The sequence below is a fragment of the Taeniopygia guttata genome, chromosome 2, assembly GCF_048771995.1.
Source record: "Taeniopygia guttata chromosome 2, bTaeGut7.mat, whole genome shotgun sequence".
NCBI classification, from domain to species: domain Eukaryota; kingdom Metazoa; phylum Chordata; class Aves; order Passeriformes; family Estrildidae; genus Taeniopygia; species Taeniopygia guttata.
The window spans coordinates 72,260,780-72,276,347 of NC_133026.1; the positions used below are offsets into that span (position 1 = coordinate 72,260,780).

General features: G+C 43.1%; 1 pseudogene; it reads left to right on the forward strand.

Annotated features, from left to right (window-relative positions):
- The first annotated feature begins 22 nt into the window (after positions 1-22).
- Positions 23-15,568, forward strand: LOC105759005 (probable 2-ketogluconate reductase; annotated as a pseudogene).

A 15,568-nucleotide genomic window follows, 5' to 3' on the forward strand; every position in this document is an offset into this window, starting at 1 on the left:
CCCGCGTCCCGCCGCGTCCCCACGCTCAGGTGGGAGGTGGAGCCGTGCCGTGGGGATTGGTGATGCCGGCTAGCACGGAGAGGAGGAAACAGAGGGGATCAGAGCCCAGATCTCCTACGCTGTGCTGCTGACCGCTCTGGTTGTTAGTACATTCTCCTGTGCCTCCATGGGATTTGATCAAGGAGATATGCTCAGAGAAGCTGTGGATGCCCTATTCCTGGAAGAGTTCAAGGCCAAGTTGGACCGGCCTCTGAGCAGCCTGGTGTAGCGAAAGGTGTCCCTGCCCATAGCATAGGAGCTGGGTCCAGATGCTCTTTAAGGTCCCTTCCAGCCCAACCATGCTGTGATTCTATGCTATTGCATCTCCTGGCCGTATTCACCTACGGCATGACAATTTTCATGCCCCCAGTGTCGGCCCTGCCGTGGCAGCTGCACTGCCAGCCACTCCCAGACTCGCGGTGGGGTTCCATGAGGTTTCCCATCGCTCCAGTAATCAAAATACCACTACGGGAGCGCTCTGCGCAAACGTTCCAGTGGAAGTGGTCAGCAGCAAAACCAGCACATTCCAGCACTGGTTTCTACAATCGAGCTGGCCATTGGCATAGGCCATCCCAGACCAACCTGTTTCCTTAATTCCACAGCAGACACTAATTTGAAAGGTTAGCTTGCAGCAGGTAGGGACAAAAGTATCGTTTCCACTATAAAAATTCCCCACAAGGTGCAGCTTGGGCTGTGGGGAGCAATGTGATTTGGTGGCAAATAGCTTTGCCCGACAATTGCTGAGCTCTCCAAAAACTATCCAAGTCCTCGTCTTGCTTTGCCGCCTTTTTAGGACGCGCGGGGACAGGAGAGGGAGAGGAGAGATTGTCCGATCTGGCTGTAGCCACGGGCGGAGGCAGCGGGGGCGGCGATCCCCGTGCCGGAGCTTCCCTGGACGTCGGCAGCCCCGGCGCCGGCAGTGCCCGGGCAGAGTTGGGCAGGAGCGGGATCGAGCTGTGAAAGGCACGTCAGAAAGAAACCAGCCCTGGTGAGCGCTTTGGTTGTCCCTCAGGTATAGTAAGTCTTCTTCTTCAGAAAAGTTAGTGGGAGGAATTGATCCCGGATAACACAGGCTGTTAACTTTCATTGAAAACGGAGTTAGGAAAATTTATGTAGGTTTATTTTGTTATGATTTGTTCAAGTCCAAGGTGATACAGCAGTGCCAGCCAAGAAATTTGCGAGTAAGGAGTGAGTCAAGCTCCACAGATGAAATAAGGCAACTTCAATTAGTGCTGAAGTTAATACTTAAATATATTTGCCCCGTTGTCTCAATCTAAGTAATATTTACGAAGTTTTCTCTGCAATACCAGGACCAGAACTTACTACACTTACCTTACATAAATCACAATATGACATCAACTCCTCTTTTATTCTATGCATCATTAATTCTGCAATACAAATCTAGTTTATTCTAGTAATGTTGTATGATACTCTTAAGAAATACAGACTGCATCTGGGGAAATTTGCACAGTTTTGACAACTACATGTGGCTGACAACTTCAGCTGGTAAAAAAAATATTAGATGTATATAAAAACATGAACTTTGCAATTTGGTTGCACTGTTCACCTCCTTTCCCAACAGGCAAGAAACTTTGAGTAAATTTCTAGCAGCCTCTGTTTCATAGCACTGCTTATAGAAAGTCATTGGTGAGTAAGCTACCAGAAAAGCTACTAGTTTTGTATGAAATCAATATTGATTCAGGAGTAAAATGAAACTCTGAGAAGAACAGTTTGTAGTACTGGATTTGGATGTAAGAGTGTGGGTATTCCTTGGTGTTATAGTCTAAATCAGCACTTGGTTAAAGTACTTGGAAGTTGTCTGACATACCACACTAGTACCAAGTGACTGTGGATTAAAAGCTCTATTGAGTTCCATTTGTTTTCTGATCTACTCATGTGAATTTAAGTGATAACTTTGAAAGGAACATAATTGCTCCTTTCAGGGTGTTCTCCTAAACAAAGGAGTATTTCTTCTATTCCTCTGTTGCAGGTCATGGCAGAAGGAGAGTTGCCAGCTGTTTGGATCCTGGATATAGGAGTGTGGCTACTGTGCAGGCGCAGTGGGGGAAGGGCTTTGGGAATTGGAAGCTGAGAAAGATTAATTTCTGTATTTCCCCGAGTTTCTAGAAAGTTTTGTTTCAGCATTTTTCTGTAACCCCCCTTTTCCCCTCCCCTGAGCGATTCCCATTGGACTTGACCCATGCGGTGATCATGATGTGCCCGGGCTGGACACTGTCTCTATTGTTTGGACCTTATATCTTAATTTTTCTGTATAAAAACTATATCTGGGCAGCCGCCCAGGGCCATTTGTCCCTGCGGCGTTCAGACAATACAACCTTCTCTGGACTGCACACAAATTGACCTCTCTTTGTCTCTTTATCCCAAATCCTTGTGGCATGCCACTGCTCGGACCGTGCCAACCCAGCCGCTGCCTGGTAAGCCCAGAGCAGCGGGACCACGGCAAACCCCGGTCCCCTGAGGGGCAGCTAGCTGGAGGGGTCCCGAGGGGCCAGGGAGGAACAGGGAACAGCGCAAGTGGTGCATCAGCGTGGGGCTGTGGATTAAAAGCACTATTGAGTTCCATTTGTTTTCTGATCTACTCATGTGAATTTAAGTGATAACTTTGAAAGGAACATAATTGCTCCTTTCAGGGTGTTCTCCTAAACAAAGGAGTATTTCTTCTATTCCTCTGTTGCAGGTCATGGCAGAAGGAGAGTTGCCAGCTGTTTGGATCCTGGATATAGGAGGAACTCATGGTGTGCTGCAAGACCTTGCAGCACTTTTGAAGAAACACTTTCACCTTATCACCATGAAGGAATTTCTTGGAAACAAAGAAGAAATGAGAAAAAAAAATCCACTCTGTTTTTGTGTTTGAGTGCAGGTCAACTATCGACCATGAGCTTCTAGAAAGCCTGCCTAATTTAAAGGTAATTGCAAACTCTGGGGTTGGAGTGGATCACTTAGACTTAAAAATGATCTCGAGCTTTGTTGTAAAAGTGACCAACACTCCGCACACTGTGGCAGATCCAACAGCAGATAAAGGAATCGCCTTGATGCTGGCCTCTGCCGGAATACTAGTAGAAGGTAATGTTTTAAATTTTATTTGTCCTAGATACTTCTTTGGCATACCTCACTTTTGCTGTGATAGAGATGATCTTTCTGAATCAATATATGGGATGCTTTTACATGGAAAATTTTCAGAGGCCTTAACTTTTATAGGCATCTACTTCTCCTATGTCTCACTTCTTTTTAGGGCAACAGTGACAAGAGTAAGTCTTTTATTTAAATTATGCACTTGAAAGTCTTGTGATGTCCTGTTTGGAATAATGTCTGGGGCTTAATTCTTCTCTGGTTGTTCACTGGGTGGGTTGTTTATAGCTGTGAAAACTCAATACAGAGTGCATCCAAACTGAATGTCACCACTTTCCATTTCCCCTCAAAAGAAGCATTAGGAACTACAGGAAGATACAAAGCATTAGTGGTCACATCTCCAACTCCAGAGGAGTAATTAGTATAAATTCTTCTTTTTCCTGCCTCTGTGATGAGTTTGTCTAAACCAGTGGGTTGTATTTCCTGAAGAGCAGCAGCATAATTTTTGAAATAAATGATAATCCTTTTGACAAAGCTGTTATAAGTTGTACCACCAGCATTAGTTTGTGTCCTAAAAGCAGGTTCTTTCCCCTCTTCCTTGCTATGCAATGCCTTTCTGAGGAAGGAAGGTGTCAGTAGAGACTTTAACAAGAAGCAACCTCTCTCTTGAGGGACTCATGGTCTTCTTGTCACTGCTGCCCACATCCCTGAGCATGAAATAACATCTCTTTCCCAGTGATGTTTTCTCACTATTGCATCTTTTTGAACCTCAAGTTCTTTGTATAAAAGCTCACAGAGATCCCTGGCTGAGCTGGAATTTGAAACCTTCACCCTTCTCAATCAGGGAGACTGCTTTGGGTTGTGATCCTGGAGAGAAAGGATTTACCCCAGTTGAAAAGAAAAGTGAAATCAATGCTTGCAGGGTGGTTTCAAAGAAGATATTTTTGAACTTCCAAGAAAACACACCAGTTGTGGAGGAATTAATTCCCCAAGGAGTCATTCCTTCTAGTACAGTACCCAGTCAGGATCCCACTGTGTTACTGGCTTCAGGCTTGGGTGCAGGAATTGGCACTATCCAGGCCCTTATATAAACTGGTCAAAATCAACAAAAGTGTTTTGTAAGGGGTGCTCCAGAGCCCCACTGCTGTTTCCCCCAGGCCTACATTTATGGCTGATTTGTACCCATTTAACATGTATTTACACATAGGCTGTGTGTGGAGCAAGCAAACCACATCTGGTGCCTTTGTGGTGTCCCGTGTCCTGTCAATCTCTTCTTCAGACTTCTGGCAGCATCACTGTTCCTCCAGCCAGTCACCTCAGCCTAGCCAGATCACTCATCACACTGGCACCAATGACAAAGGCCTTAATTGCTCATGGATCTGTAGTTCCCTTTCTTTCACACTTCATTTCTTTTCAACCACAAGAAAATAAACTGTCCTAACTGGCATGTCAGACAAGGAAAGGCTCCACAGAAATTAGCAAAGACACAGGAGAGAAGAGCAGGGTCTGACTTCACCCCAGCCTTCTAACCTCATATTGCTTGTGTGCTGTGCTTTCACACATACATCACTCCTCCAGTATCCCACCACTCCTGCAGCCTCTTGCTCCCTCTTGTCCACATCCTTTCTGCATCCATTCTACCAATTGTGCCCATCAATGGCTTATTGTTTACGTTGGTCTCAAACCTCTCAGTTTCTGTGCTTTCTGGAACTCTCCTAGGGCTGATTGATTGTTAAACTCAGAAATAGTTGTGTCAATTTGGGGATGTGTGCATTTTTTCTTCAGAAGAAAGGAGGAGAAAGCGGCTGTTGATGCCCGCTACTGTGCAAACATGGAAGACTTGCTACAGCAATCTGACTTTGTTATGTTGGTTGTGAACCTGACACCTGAGACTCACAAACTGAATGGGAAAAAGGAGCTGGGGCTGATGAAACCCACAGCTACCCACAGCCGAGGTAAGAGGATCTGAAAACACTGTTTGTGGCTCCACATTTAAGGTCATGTTTTGTCTGATTGTGTTGACATTCCCTTCTCCTATGGGATTCCTTAAAATTAGAGGATTTTGGGCACATTGCAAAAGGCAGGCCTCAGAGACAGCAGAATGGTGATTAGAGCTAAGCAGTACTGTAAGATTTGTTAGCAAAAAAAGTATATAAGAAGTAGAAAGAAAGGACAAATAGAACAATAGTCTGTGTATTAACGCTTGGGTAGAATAACTTCCTAAGTTGCAGAAAAGTATATCTGGTGAGATATTAGGAAGGTCTAAGCTTAATAATGGAGCTCTGTGCATTGTATCTTCAGGCTTACAAGCAAGTATTGTATTCGAAATAAGCAAGCATTGTTTTAACTAAAGGTATGTGTGCTTATAGTGATTGGATAGAACTACTGTCAATATGCTTTTGCTTTGTGTGACTGGTCAAAAAGTTTATAAAGTAAGTTATAACATTAAGTTCTTGGTCTGTTGCCTAGATGTGAGCTGCTAGCATCTTCCCATTGTCATAACCATGTAATGAGACTGATGCTAAAAAATAAACAGCTCGAGACACATGCCACAGCAGTCCCATCCCATTCGTGACTTGTACATAGCCCCCAGCCGGCAGATACTCCAACTCAGTCTGTGATATCCCTCTGTTTGAGTCATTAAGTAGCTGGCAGTCTACAAATGTGTGACTTAATGGATCATATGCTATGTCTTCAAAGGTCCTATGGAAATTAGGGATGCTCAGCAGATGGTTGGTTCTCTTTAGCCTTATTCTAGAGATAGCGGGTTTTAGTGGAAAGAACTGAAAGGTTTATCATCAGTGAGGGAGAACAGGGTACAAAAGAAAACAATAGGTAACATTTGGAACAGCAGTGTAGAAAAAAAGCCTCACATGGGATGACAGGTCTATTGGCACTGAATGAGCATATGAGAGAGATTATCAGTAAACAAAGCAGAAATAAAACAGTGGAAAGTCTGCAAAGATTAAATTATTTGGCTATAATAATAATTCAGGAAGTGTCAAAATGAGGAAAAGACTGAAACTGGTCTCATCCCAGGAAAAACCTTATGTAGTGGACCATAATCATCCTATAATTAAAGGTTAATAAATAAAATCTTTGATTCGTTTGGTTAATAATTATTAAAAAGGCACTCTATTTTCTAACAAGATAAAGATCCTATCGTTTTTCTCACTTGACCCTGGAGACCTCCCCCGCTTATAGGTAAAAATGTGTTCATTAACTCATCAGGATATCAAGATTTCATTTCAATGCAGGTGCAGTTATTGATCAAGATGCATTGGTAGAAGCTCTCCAGAATAAGATTATTAGGGCTGCAGCTCTGGATGTGAACACTGTCGGAATCTGTGGGTATTGGTGATTCCGAGATTGTAGAAAGTCTCTGTCTTTCTGCCCCGTAGCCAAAGAAGAAGCCATAACTCGTCTGTGCTGTTTTCAAGGTTGTTTATTCTTGCTTATCTATAACATGTTCTGCTGCCCTGCCGCAGGTCTGTCCTGCAGGGCAGCGTGTGGGGCTCTGCCCCTCAGTGGGATGTTACAAACATTATATACCAGAAACTACGTGTACTATATTTACAATAATGTGCCAATATAAACAGCGTGTCCCCAGCCTAAACCAATAGAAAAATGCCAACACTACAGTGAAGCATGGAGGGCATGAAGAAGGAGGAAAAGGACAAGACACACCCAATTCCTCCATCTTGTCCCCTCTGAACCCCTAATCTAGAAACCTAAAATTTTACTTTTGCACCCATGCCACACTTAATTATTATTCATATCAAACACTCAAAGCTTGTAATTTATCCTGTAAGATTGAAAACTCTTTTTCATGGACAGAGATCAGAGACAGTGTCTCTCGGGGCTCTGTACAGGGGGGTTTCTGACCCCCTGCCAGGGTCCCAGGCCCTCCAGGGCAGCCAGAGGGAAGCCCTGGATTCCCACAACACACCCTGAGCCTCTGCCAAGGTAAAGAAACTTCTTTCCCAGTCTGTTAATCTGAAATGTTTTAAACTGTGTTCAAAGTGTGCTCATAATTTTGCTCTTCATGAGGAGACTCATTGTGTAAGGGCAAAACCTCAGTCTTGTACAATCATAAATAAACAAGAAGTTATTCCCCTTTCCCACCTCTGTTGGGTCTTTGCCAACCTGACTTGTGGGCCAGGCAATGAGCAAGATGGATGGGGAAGAAGAAATGTGTAAGCAAGCATCCCGCAGCTTTGTGCTCATTCTGTGCTTTGATCTGAACGTGCAGTTGCTGAGGTTCAGTTCTTCACAACTAACATGGGATAGCAGCAGAGTAAGTTCTGTATGTAACACATTCTGTTCTTTCTGTTTCTTCCAGAGATCATCTTTTATTAAACATGAATAATGTCGTCCTAACCCCACACATTGGAACCGCAACAGTCCAAGCCATCCATATGATGGCAGAAGAAGCAATAGCAAACATGGTGGCTGTTCTCAATGACCAACCCATCCCAAGTGAAGTGTTTCCCAAATGGTGAGTGCCCGATGATGCCACTAAATCTCCTGTGTATGGGAAGGCACTATTTCTTACCACTTTTAAGCTGAAAAAAAAGCAACCTGTTCCTGCACTGTTCATCATGATGCTCCAAAACTTGCAGATTTGATCTGTTACTTACAATTAAAAGAAAAAAAAAAAAAAAAAAAAGTGAAACTAAGAAAATATATTTGTTTGAAGATTTTTATTGCGATTTGAGTTTATTTCATTAAGTTATTGTTAAATAGTTCGTTCTGTTATCCCCCACATTTTCCCCAAGTTGATTTTTCCCTAAATTGTACCTTCCCTTAAAGCCATCCTTCAAGCTATTCCCCTCTCTTTGTTCTAGTCCCTTCCCTGCCTGTCAAGGCAACCCTGCCCCTTTTTCCTAAATGTTCCCTGCCACTCACACCCTGGGCCAATCCCTGATTGAAACACCCATTTGGAAATCCCCTAATCCACCATGCCCCCGTTAGCCTATGTGACCTTTCTCCTCTCCTCCCTCTGTCCTGATTGGCCCCACAGTGATGATGTAATCCCCTCACTCCTCCCCTGAGGATTCCCTATTGGTTAGCTGTTTGTATCCACCTCTGACTCATATCTGAACAAACCCCCTTGCATACCAGAGTGAGGGGGCTTTTTGTCCTGCTCTCTCCACCTGGGATAGATTTTCCAAGGTGCGGGTGTCTTATGCCCTAGAGGGTGGTAGAAAGCATTTTTCGAAATGGTTGGTGAAAAAATTAGTGCCTTGGTTGTTTCTTCACTTCCCCTGAGTGTTCCCCCCAGGGTGTCCCCCTGGTCTCTGTCCTCTTCTGAGACAGAGTTGGAATGAAATTAACTGGTTTGACTAATCCAGGGGACACCACAGCATCCAAATTGCTTCCTTTGTTTGTCATGATTCAAGCCACTTTAATTGAAAGGGGAGGGAGTGGAGAAATGACCCCAAAGTTCAGCCCGTTACCCCTTCCCTGTCTCCCCAAATTTCTTCCCCTATGCCAGGGGGGCTGTGCAGAGCAGTCCACTCTGTGCAAGGTAGCCAGGCATGCCTCAGTCTTCCTGGCTCTCCACATCTCTCTCGGCCCTCTAGCCCTGGCAGCACTGGCCATGCTGTCAGGGACCTGTCCCTAAAACCCCTACCCCAGTTTCTACTCCAAAAGTTGTTTGATTTGAGGTTCCTCCCTATTCCCCTTTCCTACATCGCTCCTCTGCCCCAAAGGTATACCCAGATACTTTCTCTATGCCTTGCCCCTCTACCCCACCCAGTGCTCCTCAAAATGGCCCCTAAAGGACACAAGATGACGGAGGCCACATGGCAAGACACCCTACTTGTGCTTCTACTCCCCAGAATCCCTTTCTTCCCGCTTTTTCCAATCCCTTCCTCCCCTCATACCCTCCCTTTCCTTTCCCCTTGGACTCCTCCTTTTCCACCCTGGCTCCACCTCCAGAAACCCCAGTGAAAGGTCCCACCCTTTCATGTTGCTGTCCCACCTCTTACCCCTTCCCCAGTAGTTCCCACATCCCTCCTCCTAGTTCCCTCCTAGTTCCCACACCCCTCCTTCCAGTTCCAGAATCAGATTCTGGAATCCAGAATCAGAAGCCCTTCCTGTCATTGCCCCAGTCACATTCCAGGGTAGGGGAAGTGTCCTCCCTGAATGGGAGTCCTTCTCCTACCAAAACAAGAAGGAGCTCTGCAAAGCCCAATAGCAATTTGGTAGGAGAAGTGAATATTTTAAGGGCTTATTAAAAGCCACCTTCTACTCCAATCTCCTTATCTCCTTTGATGTGAAAGAGTTATTTACGTGCCTCCTGTCCTTGGCTCAATATATGCTATGGGAGGGTGCATGGAAAAGCGCATTATGGGCCATGCATTCAGAGCTTTTGCAGGGGAATGATACCACACTTGACACCCTCGACAATGTAATTTCTATGGACCATTTTTGCAGCAAGGGGGCGTGGACCCACGCAAGAGATCAAGTGAGAGCATTGAATGAAAGAACTATAAGATTGATAACTGGAGCTGCTGAACAGGCTTTTAGTCGACTTCCCACACGTGAACCCCAGGCCAGCTATATGTCTATCAAGCAACTCCCCAATGAACTTTCCACAGACTTTGTTGACAGACCTGGACATGACTCATGCTACTGGACTGACACTTCTTCTCACCAACAGGAAAATAAGATACGGTCTCCTTGATCACTGTTTTTGCTAACCACCTTGAAAGATGTCTTTTTCAGGTCCTGACACTGGACAGTGATTGGCGTGGACCTACTGAGCGGGAGATTGATGCTGCAGAGATCTGACTGTATGGAGAACTGAATCTCTTGGAATTTACTTTGGCTTTCGTGAAAAATAAAGACAATAAAGAAAATAAAGACACTTTTTCAACAATCAGCTTTGCTTTAACATGTAAATGAAGCAGGGCTCTTCTTAAATTAGAAAACCTTAGGCCTGTGATCACTTTAAAGAACATTTCTTCAGTGTCTTCATAGAAAAATAGAATATTGGACTATTGGCTGAAAAGTGTTTCAGGATACAGTCAAATTTCTGCAGGGAATCAATGCTCATTCATCTTCAACAGACTGGAGAGTGTTACACAGATTGCCAGGTGCACTTGCTTATCATTATGTAGCAGCAAGAACTAGGAACAGAACATTGCTATTCACTGAAATAGATCGAATATACCAAAATGCTTAACTGCTCAGTTATAATTGCCGAACACCACCGCAACCCAGCCTAGCTCTGTAGACTCCGGTAGCCATGACAGGAGTAGGGAAAAGCTGGGGAGGGTACAACTTAGAGAAAAACAAACTTGGGGAAAACATTGTTGATGAGGAACAGGGCAATATTTTCATGAGTCTAACGCAGTAATAAAATTTTGGAGGGATTATATCAAAAGGTTTTTTGGAGAATGGTGAGAATAAATTTGAATATCATATATATATATATATATATATATATATATATGTATATATATATATATATATATATATGTAACAGGAGTAATGGTACTTCAGGGCATTACATAGGATATTACATTAAAAAACATGTGTTTGTAACCATTAGAAGTGTGCTATAGTAGCACAACAAGTCCAGACTCTTTTGCCTTGTTCCTCCATGTTGGACTCCATTGATTTCTCATATTTATGTGTTTTTCTTGGAGTCCATAACATTTCAATTTCTCCAGGTATGGACTACTGTGAAGCTGATATTCTGGGAGTTAAAGTTGCTGGAGCTACTCAGGGGATAGTTGGCATGGGCAACATTAGATATAAGATTGCTATGAGAGCCAAAGCATTTGAAATGAACATTTTGTACCACAACAGGACACAGAAGTAAACATATATCTTGACCCTAGTTGCAGCAGAAATTCTTCCAGGTAGCCAGCATTTTCTTTTCAAGGAATTATGTCAGAAATATAGCAAGAAATGAGGGAATAGGGCCAAGATTAAAACAAAAGAAAATAAAAAAGAACGATTGCCTGAAATCAGACCTGTAAAGAGTTACTCAGTGATTAAACACTTGGAAACTTAATTTAGGTTTTATATTAGAAATTTCAACATTTCCTGTGGAAAAATGGAAAGCAAGCTTATGCTTTTTTATTCTTATCACATTGTACTATAGTGACAACATAACTCTATTTGTTCATTTTTCCCCCCATATTTTGAAGTTCAGGAGGGATATTTTGGAAACAGTGGCTGGAAACTAGGAAGCATATACTTGGCAAAATATGACTGAGAGCTGTTCTTAAGAAAACCTTGTTTTTTCTCAAGCCAGTAGGAATTTTAGCAAGTATTTAACTGAATTTCACCCTTTATTTCTACTCCCTCCTAGGTTGTCTATCTGGGAATCTGAACCTTGTTAGACATTCAGCACAGGGGCTCTTCAATTTAAAGTTAACAACTTGAGGCCTTTGCAATCAGGCAAGGTGCAGATAATGAGCAGAACAAATATTTACTGCTATAAACTGTGACTTATCCTGAGAGAATTTTACTCTTCTGTGACTGGAGGGAGAAGCTGCAGTGCTAGGATGTGGCTTTCAGGGATTTCCCCCATAAGCAGACTGCAGAAGGAGGGTCACTGCTTTAGTTAGCTGTAGGCAAATCACAAGGCTGAATGAGGCCAGGAATTTTTAGCCATACTTGGCATTCCTGTTTCTTCAGAAAAACAGCTCAGCAAACTTACATTTAAAAGAAAGTACTCCTTAAGATATTTGAGAATTTCTTCACAAACCACAAAAAAAAAAAAAAAAAAAAAAAAATTAAAAGGAACAAATCCCTTTATTCATTTTTTAAATGTTCTTCATCAGCTCCCTCTGCTTAATATTTTTCAGTCTTGGAGTTCACTTAAGTTAACAAAATGAATTAAGCATTTATATTCTAGCTTGTAGAGTTATGTGTTGAATTTTAACCTTTTACTTAAGAAACCTCTGCCAAGGTACAAAAGGGCATAAGAAGATGCAAATTTCTGAAGCTTCTTGCATACAGAACAATACCAGAAAGGATTGAAGATGCAAAGAACCCAGATAAAGAGGCTCCTCTGTCCCTAAGCCTACCGAGACTGACAGAGGGTACAACCATGAGGAAGACCACAATCTTCAGCCTCAAGAGACCACCAGAGACCCCTGCAGGACCACCACGGCAAACCACGTGTGCCTAGAAGGGCGTGGACCTACTTAGCATGAGAGGCGAGGACAGGCAGGAGCAGGGTTGAATATGCATAAAAAAGTTGTGTAATGTACTGCATATGGAACACCTTTGTGAATAAAGGTGTGGGTCAGACTAAAGCTCAGTGCACAAGTCTTGGAGAGCTATCTCACTTGTGTCAAGTGCTGGCAATACATATCCACTTCATAACTACCCCAGGTTGTGGAGTCTATTTATTTATTCTGCATATCACTTCATAAGAGTGCTGTGATGAATTATCAATGCATAGTGCTAGAGAAATCAAAAGCCTAAAGTATATTTAAAGTACATTTACATTTCCAGCTTGTGTGCTGAATCAAGGTGCACTCTGCATGCTGCAAAACTGGCTCCAGTTCTCTTCTGTTCTTTTTCCACTCACTCTCTGGTCATTGGCCTGATAAAAAACAGTGAAGTGCATTTGTTAAGAGAGACATGGGTCAAAGTTAAATTGAAGTTATTTTATTAGTGTGACTTCTTTATTCCTAGATTAGGGAGGAGATAACTTAAAGCCCTTCTCTTGAAACCAGAAGCAGATGATTGTACACATGATCTCCTGACATTGCTTCTTAATTCCCCAAAGTTCAGACAGCTAAATTTACAAAGACTGTGAGAAATGGCAATTTTTTTTTTGCACTGTGAGAAGTTAAAACTAAAAATGTCTCTACTCCGGTAACATTTTCTGCTGAACACTTTACCCTATGAAAGTCCTGCGGCAGCCAGGAGCCTGGCAAAGAGATGCCTTGCTGATTTCACTCATAAAAAAACGACAGGCCTACTGGGAATGCCAACAGGATGAGGATCACTGCAGAGCATGCACGGGTGAGTTCTGGTGAATACCACTCCTCTGGTTTGAGCAGTGACTGCATCCTTTGAGGTGCACAGAGGATACTGGAGAATGGACTGTGTGCTGTTGTCTGCTTCAGTGCTCAACCTTAGTTCATTTGTAGACTTCATAAGAAGCCCTTGGATTCCTGCACTGGAATGGCTGATAGACAGGAGTGCAATCTCTCCTGTGCTGTAGGACTTGAAGCTCTCCAGAAGGATCTAAACACTGAGCTGAGGGTAAATTCACCTTTGTTTGCCACCTGTTTGCTGTATGGATGTGAAAATCAGATCCTTTAGTTTGTTTGTATATTGGTGATATCATTGAAGAAAATGTTTCCATAACTGAAATGTTTTTTTCCCCACTAGTCAGGGGCAAGAGGAGCAAGCTGACAGTGCCACTTACTGCAAAAAGATAGACAGCTTGCTCCAGCAGGCAGATTTTGTGATGCTTGTGGTGAGCCTGACACCTCAGACACACAAGCTGATCAGGAAAAGAGAGCTGGAGCTGATGAAACCCACAGCTACCCTCATTAACATCAGCCGAGGTACTGTCCAGATCCATTGGCTGGCCTCACAGCCTGGTCTTGCTGCGTTCCACAGCACCATGCTGCATCCAGCACAGCTGAGGCACATGGCGAGGATGATCAGGCATGGCAGAAATTCCTCCCTCTCCCCTTCCCTTCTCTCTTTGCTGTCTGCTCTTTACCTGCCAGGTGCACTCAGAGACACTCTAATTCCACACCAGGTGCAGTAGTTGACCAAGAGGCACTGGTGGCCGCTCTGTAGACTGGTGTTATCAGGGCTTTGGATGTCACCTCCCTAGAACCACTGCCCAGGCTGCCATCTCTGCTTATTTGTTGGGAAGGATGGGGGAGCCCTGCTGAGGCCAGAGACATCCCTGCAGCAGGCAGGAAGCTGGCCCCCCTGCCCCTGGCAGGAGTTTGGATAAAAATGCCATGAATGTGAATGGGGTGCAGTCTAGACTAGGGGCTGGTAACAGACCAAAGGGAAGCCTGGGAGCCAGGAAACAGCAGGAGGCAGGGAAAGCATTTAAACCAAATCCTTAGAATCACCCCGTGCAGCTGCAGCAGCGCTTGACTTGCAAATTGCTTTACTAGAAAGTGCAGCTTGCCAATTTTAATGGGTGGAAGCTGCTTGAGGCCTGTGAAAAACGCCAATCACTTGGTTTTTAAAATTTTAAAAGTTTAATAATAATAAAATTGTTATAAAAATAATCATACAATTAGAGTAATAAAATTTAGAGTTAGGACAATTGCAAGACAATAAAAAGCAAAGAATTATGGACGTCCAGATGCTCTTGGATGCTAAGTCACGAAAAGCATAACTTGTGAACAAAGGAATCACCCTTAAACCAATACACTTGTTGCATATTCATACATCCTTTATGGTTATGCATACATTCTATTCTAAACAGGAAACTCTGTCTGTGGTATGTTAACTGTTTCCTTTAATCCCCTGGCTCTTTGAGTCTGAGAAAGGCCTGAATAAATTAGCTTCTTCTGATAAGAAGCCATAAATTCCTCTCCTTTGGAAGATTTAGGTGTTCCTCGAAACGAGTATCTCATTCCTAAAAAAAAACGTCCCCCACATACATAGTCTCTATTTTAACATTATGTTGGAACCTAAAACTATATTTAACACACTACTTAAGAGAATTAATACAGCATAACTTTCTAACATTACACATATAATATTCATTGTAACATTTGCGAAAAGCCAATCATAAAATATGCATTTTTCACAAGGCCTAAAACCTGCTGCATAGCCAGGAGGTATCCTTCTTCACAGGCTTCTTTCCACAATACAAGGCTGAACTACTGCAAACCTCTTGAGCCCATAGACTGCTTAGCTTCTCTAAAAAGACCACTCTACCAGGATGGTGCCTTTTGGAGTTAACTGTGCTAGCTGCATTTTGGGTTGTGGGAAGTTTGGTCTTGTGCCTGTGTGCAAATAACTACAGCTCAGACTATTGTGTAAGGTGAATGTGTCAGAAGGGCTTAATCCTCTCTTCTGGCATAGTGCAAATTGCTGCATCATGGCAGAAGTGTGTTTCTGGAGAGAAGAGCTACTATGAAGTCTTTGCATATCCTATTACAGTCCAAAATTACTTCAATATAGGTGCTCAGATTTTCTATGTCTAAGTGGGACTTGTAAAGTTGTATCAAATTGACTTAAAATACAGCGCAAAAGCTAAAGTAAGACTCCTCTTTATTTAGATGAACAACAGTAGTTAACTCTTTTTTTCTTTTCTTCCAGAGATCATGCATTGTTAAAATTAAAGAACATTGTAATAACACCTCACCTCGGCATTAAAACAGACAAGGCCACCTACATGATAACAGAGGAAGGAGTTGAAAACATACTAGCAGCTCTGAATGGTCTCCCCCTACCCAGTGAAGTGCTCCCTAGCTGA